At 42.2% G+C, this 18,608-nt stretch overlaps 1 long non-coding RNA gene across 1 annotated transcript; it reads left to right on the top strand.

The window, feature by feature from the left end:
• The first annotated feature begins 275 nt into the window (after positions 1-275).
• LOC123384770 lies at positions 276-15,474 on the top strand. Its single transcript, XR_006596293.1, has 4 exons — positions 276-332; positions 2,297-2,447; positions 6,768-6,986; positions 15,282-15,474. It is a non-coding gene; the product is annotated as an uncharacterized LOC123384770 (long non-coding RNA).
• The last annotated feature ends 3,134 nt before the right edge of the window (positions 15,475-18,608 follow it).

Raw genomic sequence — 18,608 nt, 5'->3', positions numbered from 1 at the left:
TAAGCATAATTATCATCTGTCACGATTCAACATTATTACATTATTGGCTATATTCCTTCTGCTGTACATTTTATCTTCATGACTTACTTATTTTATGACCAGAAGTTTGTACCTCTCAATTCTCTTCACCTATTTTGTCCATCCCCCCACTCCCCACTCCCTCCCCCCAACCCCCCCAACCACTAATTAGTTTTCTGTATTTAAGAGTCTGTTTGCTTGTTTTGTTTTTTAGATTCCACATGTAAGTGAAATCACATGGCATTTGTCTTGCTCTGTCTGACTTATTTCACTTGGTTTAATACCTTCCAGGTCCATCCATGTTGTCGCAAATGGTAAGATTTCATTCTTTTTTATGGCTGAGTAATATTCCATTATACATATACATGTATATACATATATATAATGGAATATATATATATATTATATATATATCCATCCATGTTGTTGCAAATGGTGTATATGTGTGTGTGTGTGTGTGTATACACATACCTCTTCTTTATCCATTCATCTGTTGATGGACAGTTGGGTTGCTTCCGTATCTTGGCCATTGTACCTAATGCTGCAATAAACACAGAGTGAACATATCTTTTTTCAATTAATTTTTTCATTTTCCTTGGATAAATACCCAGTAAAGGAATTACTGGATCATGTGGTTTTTCTGTTTTTAATTTTTAAATAACTTTGTTTGTTTGTTTGTGTTTATTTATTTTGAGATAGGGAGCATGTGCAGGTATGAGTGTACATGAGCTGGGGAGGGGCAGAGAGAGTGGGAGAGAGAGAATCCTAAGTAGGCTCTGTGCTAAAAGCACAGAGCCTAACATGGGGCTCAATCTCACAAAATGTGAAATCATGACCTGAACCAAAACCTAGAGTTTGATGCTTAACTGACTGAACCACCCAGACACCCCTCTATTTTTAATTTTTTAAGGACCTCTATACTGTTTCTACAGTGGTGGCACCAATTTACATCCCCACCAATAGTGCACAACTGTTGCCTTTTCTCCACATCCTTGCCAACGCTTGTTTGTTTGTTTGTCTTTTTGATACTAGCCATTATGACTGGTATGAGGTGATATCTCACTGTGGTTTTGAGTTTTAGTTTCCTGATGATGAGTGATGTTGAGCATCTTCTCATGTGTCTGTTGGCCATCTGTATGTCTTCACTGAAGAAAATGTCTATTCAGGTCCTCTACCTATTTTTTACTACACTTATTTTTGGGGGGTTGTAAAGTTCTTTATATACATTGAATATTAATCCCTTATTGGATATATCTGATATTTGCATATATCTTCTCCCATTCACTACATTGCCTTTTCATTTTGTTCATGGTTTCCTTAGCTGTGCAAAAGCTTTTTATTTTGGTGTAGTCCCAATAGTTTATTTTTGCCTTTGTTTCCCTTGCCTGAAGAGACAGATCCATGAATAGGTTGCTTAGGGTGATGCCCAAGAGATTGCTGCCTATGTTTTCTTTTAGGAGTTTTATGGTTTCAGGTCTCACAGTTAGGTATTTAATCCATTTTCAGTTTATTTTTGTGTATGGTGAAAGAAAGTGGTCCAGTTTCATTCTTTTGCATATATAGCTGTCCAGTTTTCCCAACATCATTTATGGAAAAGATTGTCTTTTTCCTGTTGTTTATTATTGCTTCCTTTGCCATATATTAGTTGACTGTCCCATTGATCTATATGTCTATTTTTATGCCCGTATCAATCTTTCTTTGATGACTGTAGCTTTGTAGCATATCTTGGAATTTAGAATCTGATACCACCAGCTTTGTTCTTCTTTCTCAAGATTACTTGGCTATCTGGAGTCTTTTGTGGTTCCATACAAATGTTAGGATTATTTGTTCTAGTTATATAAAAATACTCTTGATGTTTTGATAGGGATTGCGTTGAATCTGTAGATTGCTTTGTGTAGTATGGACATTTTAACAATATGAATTCTTCCAATCCATGAGCATGGTATATCTTTCCATTTGTTTGTGTCATCTTCATTTCTTTCATCAGTGTCTTATAGTTTTAAGAGTACAGGTCTTTCATCTCCTTGGTTAAGTTTATTCCAAGGTATTTTATTCTTTTGGGTGCAATTGTAAATGGGATTGTTTTCTTGATTACTCTTTCTGCTACTTGAAGTTAGTGTATAGAAATGTATTCTTTTGGGTGCAATTGTAAATGGGAAAACATTCTTAATTACTCTTTCTGCTACTTTGAAGTTAGTGTATAGAAATGCATTTCTATATATTAATTTTATATCCTGCAACTTTAGTCAAAATTTACTTTGGCGTCTTTCCTTTTCAGTGATATCTGGAAGCCATGTCAGAAAAATACCAAAAATAGAGGAAGAACAAGAAGATTTACTTGATTAAAAAAGTGGCTGAAAGACAAGTTCAGAGAGGGATTCAGGAACATGAGAGAATTTGAAAAATATGATCCAGAAAAAATAGGCAAGGTAAATGTATTTTAAGAATTATACTAGTTCCATATTTAATTATTTTACACTTAAAGATTTTCCAAATTAAAAAAATAGTACATATTCATTATATAAAAATTTGAACCTGTGGAAAAATATACCCAAGAAAATGTAAATTACCTAATAACTTAATCACTCGAGATCTTTGCTATGATCATGATGCTACATATTTAGTCTTTTAAAAATTAAATAAATAAAAAATTAGGATTACCCCAATTATTTTTATTTTGTGAACATGGTTATTATTAGATTGTGGATATTTCAACAAATCATTAACTAGAACTTTAGCATGATTTTCATGTATGCTTAAGATTTTATCAAATGATATACCATAACTTATTTCCCATTCCTGAAAGGAAAAATTTCCATTTTTTCTACTTTATTCTCAACATTCTCCACTCAATACTTCACATCCGGTCACCAAATGTGTGTGGGTTTTTCCCACACCAAGCAATTCTCCAGTTCTCTGTGGACACCACCAACTGGGTGTCCTGCCATTTAATTAAATTTTCCTACTTGGAGTTAGCATCAGATCCTACAGGTTAAGACCTCAGTCACACAAGACTGCCCTCATCCCCAACTCCAGACACCAACCCCAAGTTGTCACTTGTGCTTCTGATCAATCAGCTAGAAGTCATGACCCCTCCTTGCGTTTAGTAGCTTTCTAGAATGGCTTACAGACCTCAGGAAAACAGTTTACTTACTAGATTACTGGTTTGTTATAAAAGGATACAACTCAGGAACAGGCAGATGGAAGAAATGCATAAGACAAGGAATGGGAGTAGGGGGGAAGGGATTCAGAGCTTCCATGCTGTCTCTGGGCATGCCCCCCTCCCAACACCAACACATGTTTACCAACTCAGAGGCTCTCCAAACCCCATACTTTAGAAATATTTATGGAAGCTTTGTAATATGTGCAGGATGGGTTATTAACTCAATCCCCAGGCCCTAGCCCAAGGATGGGAGATGGGCCTGGACATTTTAAGCTTGGTCTTTCTGGTGACCAGCCCCCATCCTGAAGCTATCCAGGAGCCCACCAAGATTTGCCTCATTAGAACAGGAGACGCAAGTATCACCCGGGAAATTTTAAGGGATTTTGGAACTCTGGGGCAGGAACTGGAGTCAAAGACCAAACGTTAGAACAAAAGAGTCTCCTAGAACCTTTATCACTTAGGAAATGCCAAAAGTTTTAGGGGCTCTGGCCAGGAGCCAGACTTAAAGACTAAAATCTGTATTTCTTATTATATCACAATTTCCCAATCAGTGTTGGGCATGTAGGTTGTTACCAGTTATTCACTGTTTTATTTATTACATTGAATACTTTAAAAAATATACCTCAATTTTTGTGATCGTATTTCCTTAACACAAATTTTCATTTTTAGGGTGAAAAGAATTTAAATATCTTCAGGAATAGTGCCAAAATTGCTCTCAAGAAATTTATACCCATTCACATTCTTACTAACACTATCAATGTGCACAGCATTAGCTTTCACCCTGGCCTATATTGGGTGTATTAGTTATCTAGTGCACATTAACAAAGTAGTCCTCAAAATTTGTCAGCTGGAAACAGTAAGATTTATTCTCTCACAGTTTCTGTTGGTCAGGGATCTGGGCTGGGTGTTTCTGGCTCAAGGGATCTCATGAGACTGCAGTTCAGCTGTTGGCTAGGAGTGATGAAGCAAGGCTCAACTTGGGGAGGAGCCACATCTAAGTTCGCTCACTGGCTGATGACCAGACACATTTGTTCCTTGGCACATGGGCCACTTTATAGGGCAGTTCACAACATAGCAAGCAGCTGGCTTGCCTCAGAACAAGTAAGCAAGAGAAAGAGAGTGCCTGAGAAGGAAGCCTCGCTCTTTTTATAACTTCATTTTGGAAGCAACGTCCCATGATGATGCCATATTCTGTTTGTTACAGCAAGTCAGTAGATGCAGGCCACACTCAGGGGGAGGGCATTATTCAAGGGTGCATGTACCAAGGTCTAGAGATTGCCTATCACAGTACATTGCTTATCATAATATTTTCTTTCTTTCTTTCTTTTTTAATGTTTACTTTTGAGATAGTGCAAGCCAGGGAGGGGCAGAGAGAGAGGAACAGAGGATCTGAAGCATGGTCTTCACTGACAGCAGTGAGCCCAATGTGGGGCTTGAACTCACAAACCACAAGACCATGACATGAGCCGAAGTTGGACACCCAATTGACTGAGCCACCCAGGTGCCCCTCTTTTTTTTTTTTTTTTTTTTTTTTTTTTGAGACAGGGAGATAGAGGGCGCAAGTGAGTGAGGGGCAGAGAGAGAGAGGGGGAGAGAGAGACAGGGAGAGAGAGACAGGGAGAGAGAAGCGGGTCTCACCTGAAGTGAGGCTCATGTTCACCCAAAGCGGGGCATGAGTTCACCCAATGTGGGACTCAAACTTACAAACCATGAGATCATAACCTGAGCCGAAGTCATATGCTTAACCGACTGAGCCACCCAGGTGCCCACCTGTCATAATACAGTATTTTCATTTCAAGATAAAGCTTGGCCAAAAATAACCACTCAATTTTATTTTACTTTGTTTACATTTGGTTACCTGTATAGTTGAACATATGTTTATTTACTAAGTTAGTATTTTACCCAGTAAGCTAATATATATTGAGCATTTACTATGAGCCAAGCACCAAGCTAAACATTTTTTTTGTTTAAAAAAATTTTTTTTAAGGTTTATTTATTTTTGAGAGAGAGACAGAGCATGAGATGGGGAGGGGCAGAGAGAGAGAGGGAGATACAAAATCTGAAGCAGGCTCCGGGCTCTGACGTGAGGCTCGAACCCATGGACCGTGAGATCATGACCTGAGCCGAAGTCAGATGCTCAACCGACTGAGCCACCCAGGCACCCCTAAACATTTTCTACACATTTTCTCATGTGTAGAAACATGAGGGTTTCTGCAGGGTGGACTTCCCAACAATTCAATGAGATAGGCACTATTATTAACTTCATTTTACAGATGAGGAAACTGAGGCACAGAGATTGAAGTTATCAAAGTTTATGTAACTGGTAAGCAAGGGAGCTCCAGTCTGTATTCTTAACTACAATCTTATCTTAGTTACATTTCATGTCCGTGTATGTATTTATAATTTAAACATTTGTATGTATCCATAAGCAAAACATACAACTCTGTTTCTTAAAATTTTTTTTAAATGTTTATTTATTAAAAAAAAATTTTTTTTTCAACGTTTATTTATTTTTGGGACAGAGAGAGACAGAGCATGAACGGGGGAGGGTCAGAGAGAGAGGGAAACACAGAATCGGAAACAGGCTCCAGGCTCTCAGCCATCAGCCCAGAGCCTGACGCGGGGCTCGAACTCACGGACCGCGAGATCGTGACCTGGCTGAAGTCGTACGCTTAACCGACTGCGCCACCCAGCGACCCTAAATGTTTATTTATTTTTGAGAGTGAGAGAGAGAGAGAGAGAGAGAGCATGAACAGGGAAGAGGCAGAAAGAGAGGGAGAGAGAATCCAAAGCAGGCTCCAGGCTCTGAGCTGTCAGCACAGAGCCCAACGCGGGGCTTGAATCCACCAACCGTGAGATCATGACCTGAGCCAAAGTCGGACGCTTAACCGACTGAGCCACCCAGGCCCCCCCATATACAACTCTGTTTTAAAATTACACACAAATGTTATTAAACCTACAAATACCTTTGCAATTTTTTTTTCACTGAGCATTGGCTTGGAGATTTATCCATGTGGGTATAGGCACGCACATGAGTTCAGTCGTTCTAATTCTTTACTATTCCATTGTATGAATGAAATAAACCAGTTTCTTTTCCTACCAAGAAAGGGTTATTTGGTTCAAGGTCTTCACAATTAGAGGTAATGCTGCACTGAACAACCGTCTACATGTTTTCTTGGACATATTTGTGAGACTTTCTGCAGGGTGGACACTTCATTTTTTTTTTTAATATGAACTTTATTGACAAATTGGTTTCCATACAACACCCAGTGCTCATCCCAAAAGGTGCCCTCCTCAATACCCATCACCCACCCTCTCCTCCCTCCCACCCTCCATCAACCCTCAGTTTGTTCTCAGTTTTTAACAGTCTCTTATGCTTTGGCTGTCTCCCACTCTAACCTGTTTTGTTTTTTTTTTTTTTCCTTCCCCTCCCCCATGGGTTCCTGTTAAGTTTCTCAGGATCCACATAAGAGTGAAACCATATGGTATCTGTCTTTCTCTGTATGGCTTATTTCACTTAGCATCACACTCTCCAGTTCCATCCACGTTGCTACAAAAGGCCATATTTCATTTTTTCTCATTGCAGGGTGGACACTTCAGATGAAATTGTTGGCTACCAGGGCTCCTGCCTCTCCAAAATGATTGTAACAGTCTATTAACCAGCAATGTAGAAAAGTTTCCTCTGCCTCTATCTTTGCTTTATGAGCTTGCTGAAGCTGCTATAACTGAATAGCCGACTGGCCTAAACAACAGAAATTTACTTTCTCGTATTTCTGGAGACTAGAAGATCAAGATCAAAGTGTTGGTAGGTTGGTTTCCTCTGAGGCCTCTCTCTTTGGGTGGGAGATGGCTGCCTTCTCCCCATGTCCTCACAAGGTCTTGCCTCTGTGTCTGTGTCTTGATCTCCTCCTCCTCTTCTTTTTTTTAATGTTTATTTTTTGAGAGAGAGAGAGAGACAGAGTGTGAGCGGGGGAGGGGCAGAGAGAGAGAGGGAGGCACAGAATCTGAAGCAGGCTCCAGGCTATGAGATGTCAACACAGAGCCCAACACCAGTCTTGAACTCATGAACCACAAGATCATGACCTGAGCTGACGTCCAACCCTTAACCAACTGAGCCACCCAGGCACCCCTCCTCTTCTTATAAGGACACTGGTCATATTGGATTAGGGCTCACTCTTGACCTCATTTTACCTTAATTACCTTTTAAACAGTCCTATTTCCAAATACAGTCACGTTCTGAGTTATCCTGGGGGTTAGAATATCAATATGTGAATTTTAGGGGAACACAATTCAGCCTCTAATACTTACTTGCCAACACTTGGATTTATCAATCTTAATGGTTTTAAAAATCAATTGAATGTTTGTAAGTGTTATTATGTTATTTAACCTGTATTGGCATGTCCACTTTCCCTACTAGACAGTAGTTCCTGAAGTTTGGGCCTTTGTCTTACTAACCTTTATAACCGCCACTGGGAAACCATAGTTAGCATTTAGTAAATGCTTACCATTGGAATTGCATTTTTTGAACCAACTTGAAGACAAAGAGGCCAGTAGGTTCTGTAGACTTCGCCTGGTTTGACCTTGTATTGCCAAAATACTTTTTAAAGTTGTTTTTATTAATTTCAAGATTCATTAGGCACATAGTTGTTATTCATGTAAATAGTTCCCTGACTCTATTATCCAGTTTGCATTTTTATCAAAGCTCTCTGCTTTTCTTCCTCTTTTGCTGTGAGTCTCTGAAAAGCATTTCCTGGATCCTTAGAAATCCCAGTATATCTAGTCAAGGTGGGGACACTCTGTAAGCAAAATACAAAATCGACCTAATTCGCTTGGATTTTTAGTTCTGCCAAAGGGGATGAATCAGCTGAGTTAAATGAAGTCTGAGAATGAACCTATAGATTAAGTTATCTAATCAGAAAAGTTATGTGATCTAAGTGTGGAGCATTTTTTATATATTCCTTTTATCATTGTATGAATGATATAATTTTATAAAATTGTAAATTGTTAGTCTTAAATATACAGGCTCTATTTAGAAAGAAATAACCTTTCATTAAAAAATTTCCCTGCTATCTTCTTCTTCCTGGATGTCCCAGCAGGAAGTGAGCCCCGCCTCTTGGGGGCTGTTGTAGCACCTGATAGATAATCGTTACCTTGCATACTTGTAATAATTGTTATCGTGGAGTTTTAGCTCTGCAATTATATTGTAAGCCATAAGAAGACAGTCACTATGACTTTATAACCCCATTGTATTTTATACTTACATAGTAGATGTTCTAAAAAATATGCTGAATAAATTCCCCAAATTGTTCTCCACCATCTTCCTCATGACTCTTAGTAAGGAGAAAAAATTAAAAAACTCAAATCTATGATTCACATGGAAACTCTGTAAAGTACTGGTGTTCGATCCCTCTCTGTCTCTTGTCTCTCTGCTCTGTCCCTCTGTCTCTCTCTTTCTCTCAGACATTGGAAAAGACGATTTCTTTTCAGTCCTGAAAAAATTTGACTCGCATCTGAAGGAGGAATCCTTTAATGATTTCCTGAAGAGACGCAATCTTATATGCAGTGCAACTGGCAGTAGTTATCCGGAGTTCCTGTGGAACCTCCAGGACAGTGATGAAGGGATCAAAATCCTCTCCAAGTCCATGCACAGTTTGTACGGACCCTCCACACGGCTGCGATAGTCTTCTAGTCCTCTAACCATTGGTAAACTTTCAGGGAGACTCAGATTCCTCACCTTCGTGGTGCTGTATCTCTCTCAGGACCCGTGTTCATGGACATGGGCCAGCCTGGTCCATAGATGGTTCGTGAGAATTTGGCCTTTGGGAACAGAGTGCGACAGGAATGAAACTTCTCTGTCTTGTTACTAAAATTATTAGCATTATTATTAAAATTAGTTTCAAGTAAGAATTGGTCTACTTTCCCTGGCTGAGGAGGTTACACAGTGTCTTGGGAGGATACACGTGTGCGAATTTAGTATGATTCACTTCCCCCTTAATGCTCCTTAATGTTCCCAGTGCCACACTTTATTTTTAGCTTTGGCCTTCTGCAGCACTTGACCTTTTGCCTGGATAGAGCAACGCACTGTGGAGCTCAAACCCACAGTCTCCCCTGTCCCGTGCAATATGGAGGATGTTATATTATACCTTCTTTGGAAGGCCTGGCATCCAGAATGGCCTTTTAGGACAAAGTAAAGCTGTGTACCCACCCACACACACACACACACACACACACACACACACACCCCTTTGGTAACATTGCCTTCCATGCCTGGATTATAATCATCTCTTTCACATATCTTCTGCCATTGCTGCAAGGCATTATATAATCTGAACATTTATGAAAATATCTTTAAAATGTAGATAAGGATCTTGTACCAAAATAATCATCCCTCTTGTTTCAGAATAACAAAAACTTAGGGGTGCCTGGATGGCTCAGTCCGTTAAGCATCTGACTCTTGGCTTCAGCTCAGGTCATGATCTCTCAGTTTCACCGGTTGAAGCCCTGCATCAGGTTCTGTCCTGGCAGCACAGAGCCTGCTTGGGATTTTCTGTCTCCCTCTCTCTCTGCCCCTCCCCACTTGCGCTGTCTCTGTCTCTCTCAAAATAAATCAATAAACTTAAAATATCTTTTTAATAAAAAGTAAAAAGAATAACAAAAACTTGGAAACAACATTCAAACATAGACGAGTAGTTAAATCAATCATAGAATTTCCATACCATGAAATACCATGCAGCCATCAGAAAGGATTACCACAGTTTTTTTTTTACTGAAATGGGAAAATGCTAATTATGGAATACTAAGTGAAAAAACTTAAGTCCCAAACTGCAAATGCAGCATGACCGTGGCTGTGCCTTTACCTGTCTCATCATGCTGGCTCACGGCCACCTAAACGGCCTCCCTCGACTGAGCGTGACCCCTACCATCCATTCTCTGCATCCAAGCCAAGAGATCTTTCAAAATTCAAATCTAATCTTGTCCGTTCCACACTTACCGCTCTCCATCCATCGGAGCAACAGCATTTAGAAAATGTTCGGGCTTGGGGCGACTGGGTGGCTCAGATGGTTAAGCGCCGGACTTCGGCTCAGGTCACGATCTCATGGTTCGTAGGTTCCAGCCCCACATCGGGCTCTGTGCTGACAGTTCAGAGCTTGGAGCCTGCTTCAGATTGTATCTCGCTCTCTCTCTCTCTGCCCTTCCCCCACTCGCACTCTGCCTCTGTCTCTCCCTCTCTCAAAAATAAATAAACATTTAAAAAAAGGAAAGAAAAAAAGAAAACGTTCGGGCTCATGAACACGGGGTCCAGAGCCCCTTGTAATCCTGCCCCTGCTGCTCTTTGGCACCTCATCTCTGAAGGTCCTCTGTCCCCATCTGTAGTAGCATGCTTGGCTTCCATCCGTGCTTTCTGGCCAGAGTGCTGTTGCCTTCTTTTTGCCTTGATATCTTCTCATCTTTTACATCTCAGATGGGAAGCTTTTCCTCATCCCTACCCTGGTTTGCTTGCTCCTTCTCTATGCTTCCATTACTCTCTGTGTGTCCCCTTACCGTAGAACTTATTACTGCCCTTTACTATAATTGCCACTTCCTTACCCGTGAAGGCTGGGTCTATGTCATGCCCATTATTTTGTTTCCAGCAGACAGAACCACAGGGTAGGCACTCGTTAGCTGTTAAAAAAAATAATGTTGAGGGGTCCCTGGGTGACTCGGTTGGTTAAGCGTCTGACTCTTGAAACTGGCTCAGGTCATGAACTCACAGTTCGTGAAACTGATCCGCGCCTCTGGCTCTGTGCTGACGGTGTGGAGCCTGCTTGGGATTCACTCTCTCTCTGCCCCTCTCTTGCTCTCTGTCTCTCAAAATGAATAAATAAACATTTAAGCAAATAATAGTGAACATATCTGGCAGACAAGCGTCAACTGGTTAATAGAAATTTTTCCTTCAGTGGTTGAATTTCGGATGGCTTTAAATTTCTTTCTCTTTATACTAAGACAAAATTATTTTTTATTGTGGTAAAAAAATGCATACCATTGAATTAACCATCTTAACAATTTTCCAGTGTACACTTCAGTAGTGTTAAGTGTAATTGCGTTGCTGTGCGACTAAAACATTTCATCTTGCAAAACTGAAACCCTGTATCCACTAAGCACTAACCACCCCGCCTCCCGCCCCTTTCCACCACCCTTGATGATAACTTTTCTACTTTCTGTTTCAATGATTTTAGATGCTTCACATGAGAGGAATCATCCTGTATTTGTCCTTCCATGCCTGGCTTCTTTTGCTTTAGCATAATGTCCTCATTCGCATCCATGTTAAAACAAATTTGTGACATGAACTCTGTGACCTCTGGAACCAGAAAAGTAGTATTACGGAGAATCATAGGAGCTAAAGGTGACTCTCAAATTTATCTGGGCCATTTTTCCACACCCCAAACTTTACTTTTTTCTAGATGAGAAATCCAAAAATAGAAAACTAACTTGTCCAAGGTGAAAGGTTCCATAATGGCAAAACTGAGCTCAACGTATGTAAAAATAAGTAATAGAGGTAGGCGTTTAGTTCTTTTACACCGTTTACAGCATGTCCTGTTTTATTTTCTGCACATAGCTGCTTAAGTATAATTTTATTTCCTATTATTCCATTTTATATTTGAAGTGAAAATCACAGCTGCCCAGGTTATTTCTCTGTTTGGAAGGCCCACTACAGTTCTCTTTGTTTGGGATTACGCTTCTGCAATTTTGTCTGTAAAATGCATTCCCCAGGTGGTCCAGATTTGGCATTTGGGGCATGCAGATCCTGTTGGCATTTACGAGTAAAAGGAATTCTTTAGGTTTCTGAGAGACTTGGATATTTGAGCCACGCAGATCTAACAGAGCTGGAGTCACCAGAAATATTTTAGAAATATTTTAGTCCAGCCGCTTGCCACTGTGTGACTTTCTCTTCCTACTCTGAAAGAAAAAGATCTCATAAGCTATACTTCATCATATAATTACCAAAGAGCCTCTTGTTCTCAGTATCCAAACTAGTTAGTTAGTTTAAAGAACATGTATTATGAGTCCGCCAGGTGCCCTGTTGTGACTTAGAGGCATGTTTAAGATATATATTAACTAGTGGAAAAAAAGTCAGCGATTTTCAAAGTTAAGGCAAAGACCTCTTAGCAATGCTGCAGGCAAATCCCCTCATTCTGTGTGTGAGAGACAGAAGCCCAGAGAGGGACCCAGAGTGAAACAGCCAGTGCGTCACATACTAGAATTTCAGATGCCTATTTCTGACCACCGGGCCAAGGAGGACATCACAAGCTCTTGGACTATATCCGTGGGCTTGATTTGAAGAGGGACACAGAGACTCTCACTCAGCTCGCTTTCCATTAACATTTTATTCTTTCTTCCTAATTTACTTGTCAACATGATTTTTAGCCTGGTCTTGATATCTGGTTTTGAATCACGAGAAGAAAACTCAGGCGATTTCTAGCCCGTAGTGATTTAGAATAGCTTGACAGTGTGTTCCAGCACTGAAGGGATTAGTTTTCTTCACTCCAATTGGTAGAACCAAGAAAGGAAATTCCAAACCCCAGCCGAGACTAGGCCCTGTGATATATCATGTATGTGCCTAGGTTTTGGGGAAAGAATGACTAAAGCCTGCTTTGGGAGGGATCTTTGGCTTGAAGCTTTCGGTTTTGTTTATGACTGGAAGAGAGGAGTTCATTTATGTCTAAGTGTAAGGTTGCAGTCTGCTTTGGCAGTCTTTCTAACATAAACACCACATTTGATGTTAGGATTTGAGAGGAAAAAGACTCCCGAATGTTTTACTGTGATTTGCCCTTAGAGTCCTCTCAAACACTGTGAAAATAACTTTAGGAAGTTTTGTTAAATGGTAGAATGCTTAACGCTTCATACTATTTTATGAGTTTATTTTACTGATGTGAAACTTAGTGAGTATATGTGTAAATAAAGAATTGCACTTCTCCGAAAGGTAGGAAAAAGTTTGTATCATTATGGTACTTTGTTCTGTAGGGTTCCAAGAGACCAACTAATATTCTTTGAGCCAAAAAATACCCCTAAGCTATAGCTAAATGCAGAATATTTGTAGTAATGTGGAATGTGTTTACATTTATGTAAATTAACTTAAGGAAACATATACTGTAACATTTGTTAAATATTGTCCTGTGACTAGTACTATAGATCTAGGTACATAAAGTAATACAAGCCATTGACAGGACTCAGTGCTCCTGGGTCCCTGACATCTTCCACAATCCCTCAACAGACATAGGTTCAGAATCACCTAGAATGTTCTTCTCTATTGGGCAGAAATTCTCTCTGTGTTGCTTCCCAACACACAGATGATCAGAAGTCCTGCATTTCTCCGTCTGGTGGTCAACAGATTGATTTCATACTACATTAGGTGCACATCAGGTCCCTGTTTGCTGGACTGTTCTCTCTTCAGAGATAAAAGCTGACGTGGATCTTCTCACAACATGGAGAGTGGGAAACCCACTCAGGCAAACTCAGTGAAAAATCAACCAACCAAGCTGCGGTGCTTGAGCAATAGGTCTGGAAGCGAATGACCGAGGCTCTTTCAATAGGTGTTCCTGGAAGACTAATTAGTTGTCAAATAGTTCTCTTTTTTTTGTTAAAAAATTTTTTTAAACATTTATTTATTATAGAGAGATATAGAGAGACAGAGCATGAGCATAGGAGGGGCAGAGAGAGGGGGAGACACAGAATCTGAGGGAGGCTCCAGGCTCTGAGCTGTCAGCACCGAACCCAATGCGAGGCTCGAACTCATGAACAGTGAGACCAGGACCTAAGCCGAAGTCGGACGCCCAACCGACTGAGCCACCCAGGCGCCCCAGTTGTCAAATATTTCCGATTGGTGACCTCAAAGGAGTGGGGCATCTTGGCCAGCACTTACTTTCTACCTCTCAATTTTATTTATTTATTTATATGAAATTTATTGTCAAACTGGCTTCCATACAACACCCAGTGCTCATCCCAACAGGTGCTCTCTTCGATGCCCATCACCCACCCCCCTCCCTCCCACCCCCCCATGAACCCTCAGTTTATTCTCAGTTTTTAAGAGTCTCTTATGGTTTGGCTCCCTCCCTAACTTTTTTTTTTCCTTCCCCTCCCCCATGGTCTTCTGTTAAGTTTCTCAGGTTCCACATAAGAGTGAAAACATATGGTATCTGTCTTTCTCTTGTAGGACTTATTTCACTTAGCATAACAATCTACCTCTCAATTTTAAACCAGAATTCAACTTCAACGTAATTTACTTGGGCGATTGCACCCTGCTGTGTTTGCTTATTTCCAGACTCCTGGGTGAACGTGGCGAAAGCCTTTCCTGCAAACCTAGATTCTCTTCCAGCATCTTTCTACCTTCTGTGTCCCTGGCAGACTCTTCCTGAAGTGCCATTTGCTCTCCACTCTCTCATTCGCGACACAATCCACCGGCTTTGGTTCTCCTTCCCCCTTGGAGTTACTCTTGCTGAGGTCTCCTGGGACCTCCACGCTCCACGATGCCAAACAAAAGGCATGTTCTCCAGTCCCTGGTTTATATGACTTCTCTGGAACATTTACCTCTACCGAACACCCACACTTCTTCCTAAATCTGTATTTACTCTTGGCTTTACTGTACGACGTCACATTCTTTTGGTTTTCCACTCTCCTCTCCGGCTGCTTCTTTATAGGTTCCTTGGTGGGTTCTAGCTTCTCATTCGTTACGTGCCAATACTGCCCAGATGCTATTCTCATTTATACGTTCTTAGAAGCGCGTTCACGCACACGCATAGCTTCAATGTCACTTCTGTGCTGATTACTCTCATATCTACCTGGCTAGCTCAGACCTCTTTTTGCTTGAGTGTCAGACGCATACGTGTGTTATAAGCTTCACCTCAAACTTACTACTTTCAATGCCTGCTCCACCTCCCAGGTCTCCTGTCTCTCTCTCGGCGTCTGTCCAAATCAGATAAAACTAAAAAGCATCCTAGATTCCCATTCTTCCTCGTCTCGCACTTAACTGGTCACCAAGGAATGTAGAGACTACTTCCTGGCCGTCTCACCCATCTTCTCCGTTCTCTCTCATTTTAATCAGACACTGTTTCTCCTCTCCTAGATTGCAGCAGGCCCTCGGAGCTGGTCCACCTGCCTCCAGTCTGCCCACCTCTTCCTGGACCGGCACACAGTGCTATGTAGATGAGCCTTCTAAACTGCAAATGTCATCATGTCACTTTCCCGTGTACCACCTGTCGTTCCCCCGACTTAAGATTAAAGTAAAATCCTTCTGGTTTTGCATGCCAGGTCTTGCATTATCTGGATATGGCCTTTCTCTCTTGCCTCATCTGCTATCACCCCCCTCCACACACACACACACACACACACACACACACACACACATCCTCCTCCGTCTCAGCTGCTCCACAGTGTGTGTGAATTGCATGATTTCTTACCTCCACTTCTTGTGTGTTGATCTTGAAATACTCTCCTCATCCCCTTTGTTTCTTATTTTATTTTATTTTATTTTGTTTTATTTTATTTTATTTTTATTTTTATTTTTGAGAGAGAGAGAGACAGACAAAGCATGAGCCGGGGAGGGGCAGAGAGAGAGGGAGACACAGGATCCGTAGCAGGCTCCAGACTCAGAGCTGTCAGCACAGAGCCCAATGCAGGGCTCGAACTCACAGACCACGAGATCATGACCTGAGCCGAAGTCAGACACTTAAGTGACTGAGCCACCCAGGTGCTCCCCCTTTGTCTCTAATTAGTTAATATTCATGCTTTAAATTCAGTCGAAGGGTCACCTCCTCCAGGAAGCCTTCTTGGAGCCTCCCATCTGATTTAGATGCCCTCCTCTGTGTTCTTATAACTGTCTCATAAAACCTACTGTATATTCCATTATAATTGTGTCTGCATTGTAAACTCCTTAAAGACTGAGTGCATTTTTGGCCTGGTGTGTTTACATTGGATTTACAAATGTTTCCAACTTATTTAGCATATTCATCTATCACGCGGGGTGATTATGCTCCTAATTTTACTTACTTTCTGTGGTTCCCAGGTATGGGGTCTGGACGCATGACCAGGGCCCGTGGCCCATTCCTCAGAGCCGGGAGTTGTGTGTCCTGCTCTCCTCCCCCAAATTGTCTCACCATGTCATCTCCTCCCTCCCCTGACAAGTTCCAATGTCAAGCAGCTTGTAACCAGGAAGTGAGATGTCAGCATCCCGTGCTTCTGGACCTCCACAGCTTGACGTGTTGTTTTCTTGGCCGCCTTCCCACGCAACTGCCCCCTCCCTGCTGGGCAGGTGAAATGAGTGTCAGGGATAGACTTTCTTCGTGACCATCAAACTTTTCCTGATCTGGGTCCACTGTCATATTGACTGGGGCCAGAGTTGAGGAAAGAGGAGGGTGTCGATGCCTGTGCTGTTGACTGGCCCCAAGAGACAGTGGTTCTCCGAGCTTAGAATTTGAAAGGCTTGGCGTCTTTTTTTTCCCTCTCGGTCAATTCCAGAAATAACAGTAGTAGCTGTGCATTTACTGTCCACCAGGAACAATTCTGATGTTTACACTTAACCTTTATGACAGCGTCGTCTGACAAAAAATGAGTCGTTCTTCTCAACTGACATACAAAGGAACTGAGGCAAGGAGAGGGTAAAGAATCTGCCCAAAGTCATCAGCTAGTAAATGCAGCCCAGACTCAAACCAGCCTGGTGCTACAGCTCATTCCTGTAACCTCCGGGCTGCACTGCCTCACTTTGCCACTAGCCTGTCACAGTTAGATTTGCTGCTCCCAGTAGCGATTGTCCAGCTTTGTGCCTGGCCAGCGGGAGCCCCTCCCCGTGCCTGGGTGACTCGAGGAGGCCGTATGGTGTTCTCCTTTGCCTCCCCTCCTCTTCAGGGTTACCTGCTAAGTACGGCTTTCGAGGTGTGCCGTCTCTTGGCTGGCCCACTGTGTCTTCAAAAAATTATCTTTTATTTATTTACGGTTTTCATGCCATTTACTTTCATTGGTTTTTTTACTAACTACTTTTCTTTTTAAGTTTATTTATTTATTCTGAGAGGGAGAGACAGAGAGCCGAGGAGGGACAGAGAGAGAAAGGGAGAGACAGAATCCCAAGTAGGCTCCACACTAATAGTCCATCCATAGCCTGATGCAGAGCTCAAATTCATGAACCCGTGAAACCATGACTCGAGCCAAGGTTAAGAATCAGACGGCTTCCCCACCGACTGAGCCATCCAGGTGCCCCAACCCGCCACTTTTTTTAAATTGAAGAAGTAATCTGTACACATGGTAAGATATTCAGACTATAAAAGGTATCCACAGAAAGCAAACCTACCTCCAGACTCCCGGTCTCCCAGTCTGTCCCCAGGACCCTCCCTCATCCAACACCCAGGCCAAACGCCATCACTTTCCTTATGAAATAGTGTGTGTAGCAAGGTTATAAATTGAACTCACATTACAACTTACGTGTGCTGCTAAAACATATGCTATTTTTGTCTATAATGAATCCAGCCTTCCAGCCCCGCCCCCAACTCCTCTCCATCACCCCTGCTCACAGGCTGATGGCAAAAATTAACAGTTTCCAGTCTTGCTAAAAAAAATTTTTTTTTATTTTAGAGAGAGAAAGAGAGTATGAGTGGGGGGAGGCAGGCAGAGGGAGAGAGAGACAAAATGTCAAGCAGGCTGCATGCTCAGTGCTAGAGCCCAGCATGAGGCTCAGTCCCACAATCCTGGGATCATGACCTGAGCTGAAATCAAGAGTCCGAAGCTTAACCGACTGAGCCACCCAGGCGCTCCCAGGCTCGTTTAAGCCTTAGTCTACCTGGTAGGTTTTCTCTTTTAGGGAGGTATTCAGGCTGACTTGGATGAAAGGGTCAGTCTCCCAGAGATTCTGTCCTCCGGGCCTGCTTCTTTCAACAACAAAGGAGAGGGAGGGAAGGAGTGCAGCTTATGTGACCTGCAGCCAATATTCTCTCGCCTGCTTAGCGTGTGTCTGCTGTCCTCTGGCCTCTGGGCAGTGTTCTTCAGCTATCTGGTCAGGGATGCCCTGCGGGTCTCTGATGCAGAGACGAGTGTGGACAGTCAGGGTGTGTTGTTGGTGCCGTGCTCCTGGCGGTTGTCCCTGGCTGACGTGAGCTCAACCCAGCGTCTGATGGCTGTCACCCTGCAGGATTTGGCTGACATGCCCATTCAACCCTGCCCAGCTAGTGTTTCTCCACAGAGCCATTTTGCCCATGGCATGGCAGCCGCCTCTGGGGAAACTTCCTCACCGGGGTTCTTGGTTACTTCTGGGGCCTGGCAACACACGAGACCTAGCACACGTGGCTCAGGAAAGCTAGGGCTTGGGTTAAACCTCCCACCTGACCACGACGCGTAATGAAGTTTACCCTGCCCCATGAGGGTGCACCCTCCCAGAACCCAGACAGGGCAGTTATGGAGGGGATCC

Source organism: Felis catus, chromosome B1, assembly GCF_018350175.1.
Source record: "Felis catus isolate Fca126 chromosome B1, F.catus_Fca126_mat1.0, whole genome shotgun sequence".
In the NCBI taxonomy this organism is placed as follows: Eukaryota; Metazoa; Chordata; class Mammalia; order Carnivora; family Felidae; genus Felis; species Felis catus.
Note: the sequence above shows the minus strand (reverse complement) of the source record. Positions and strands in the feature narration are given on the sequence as shown.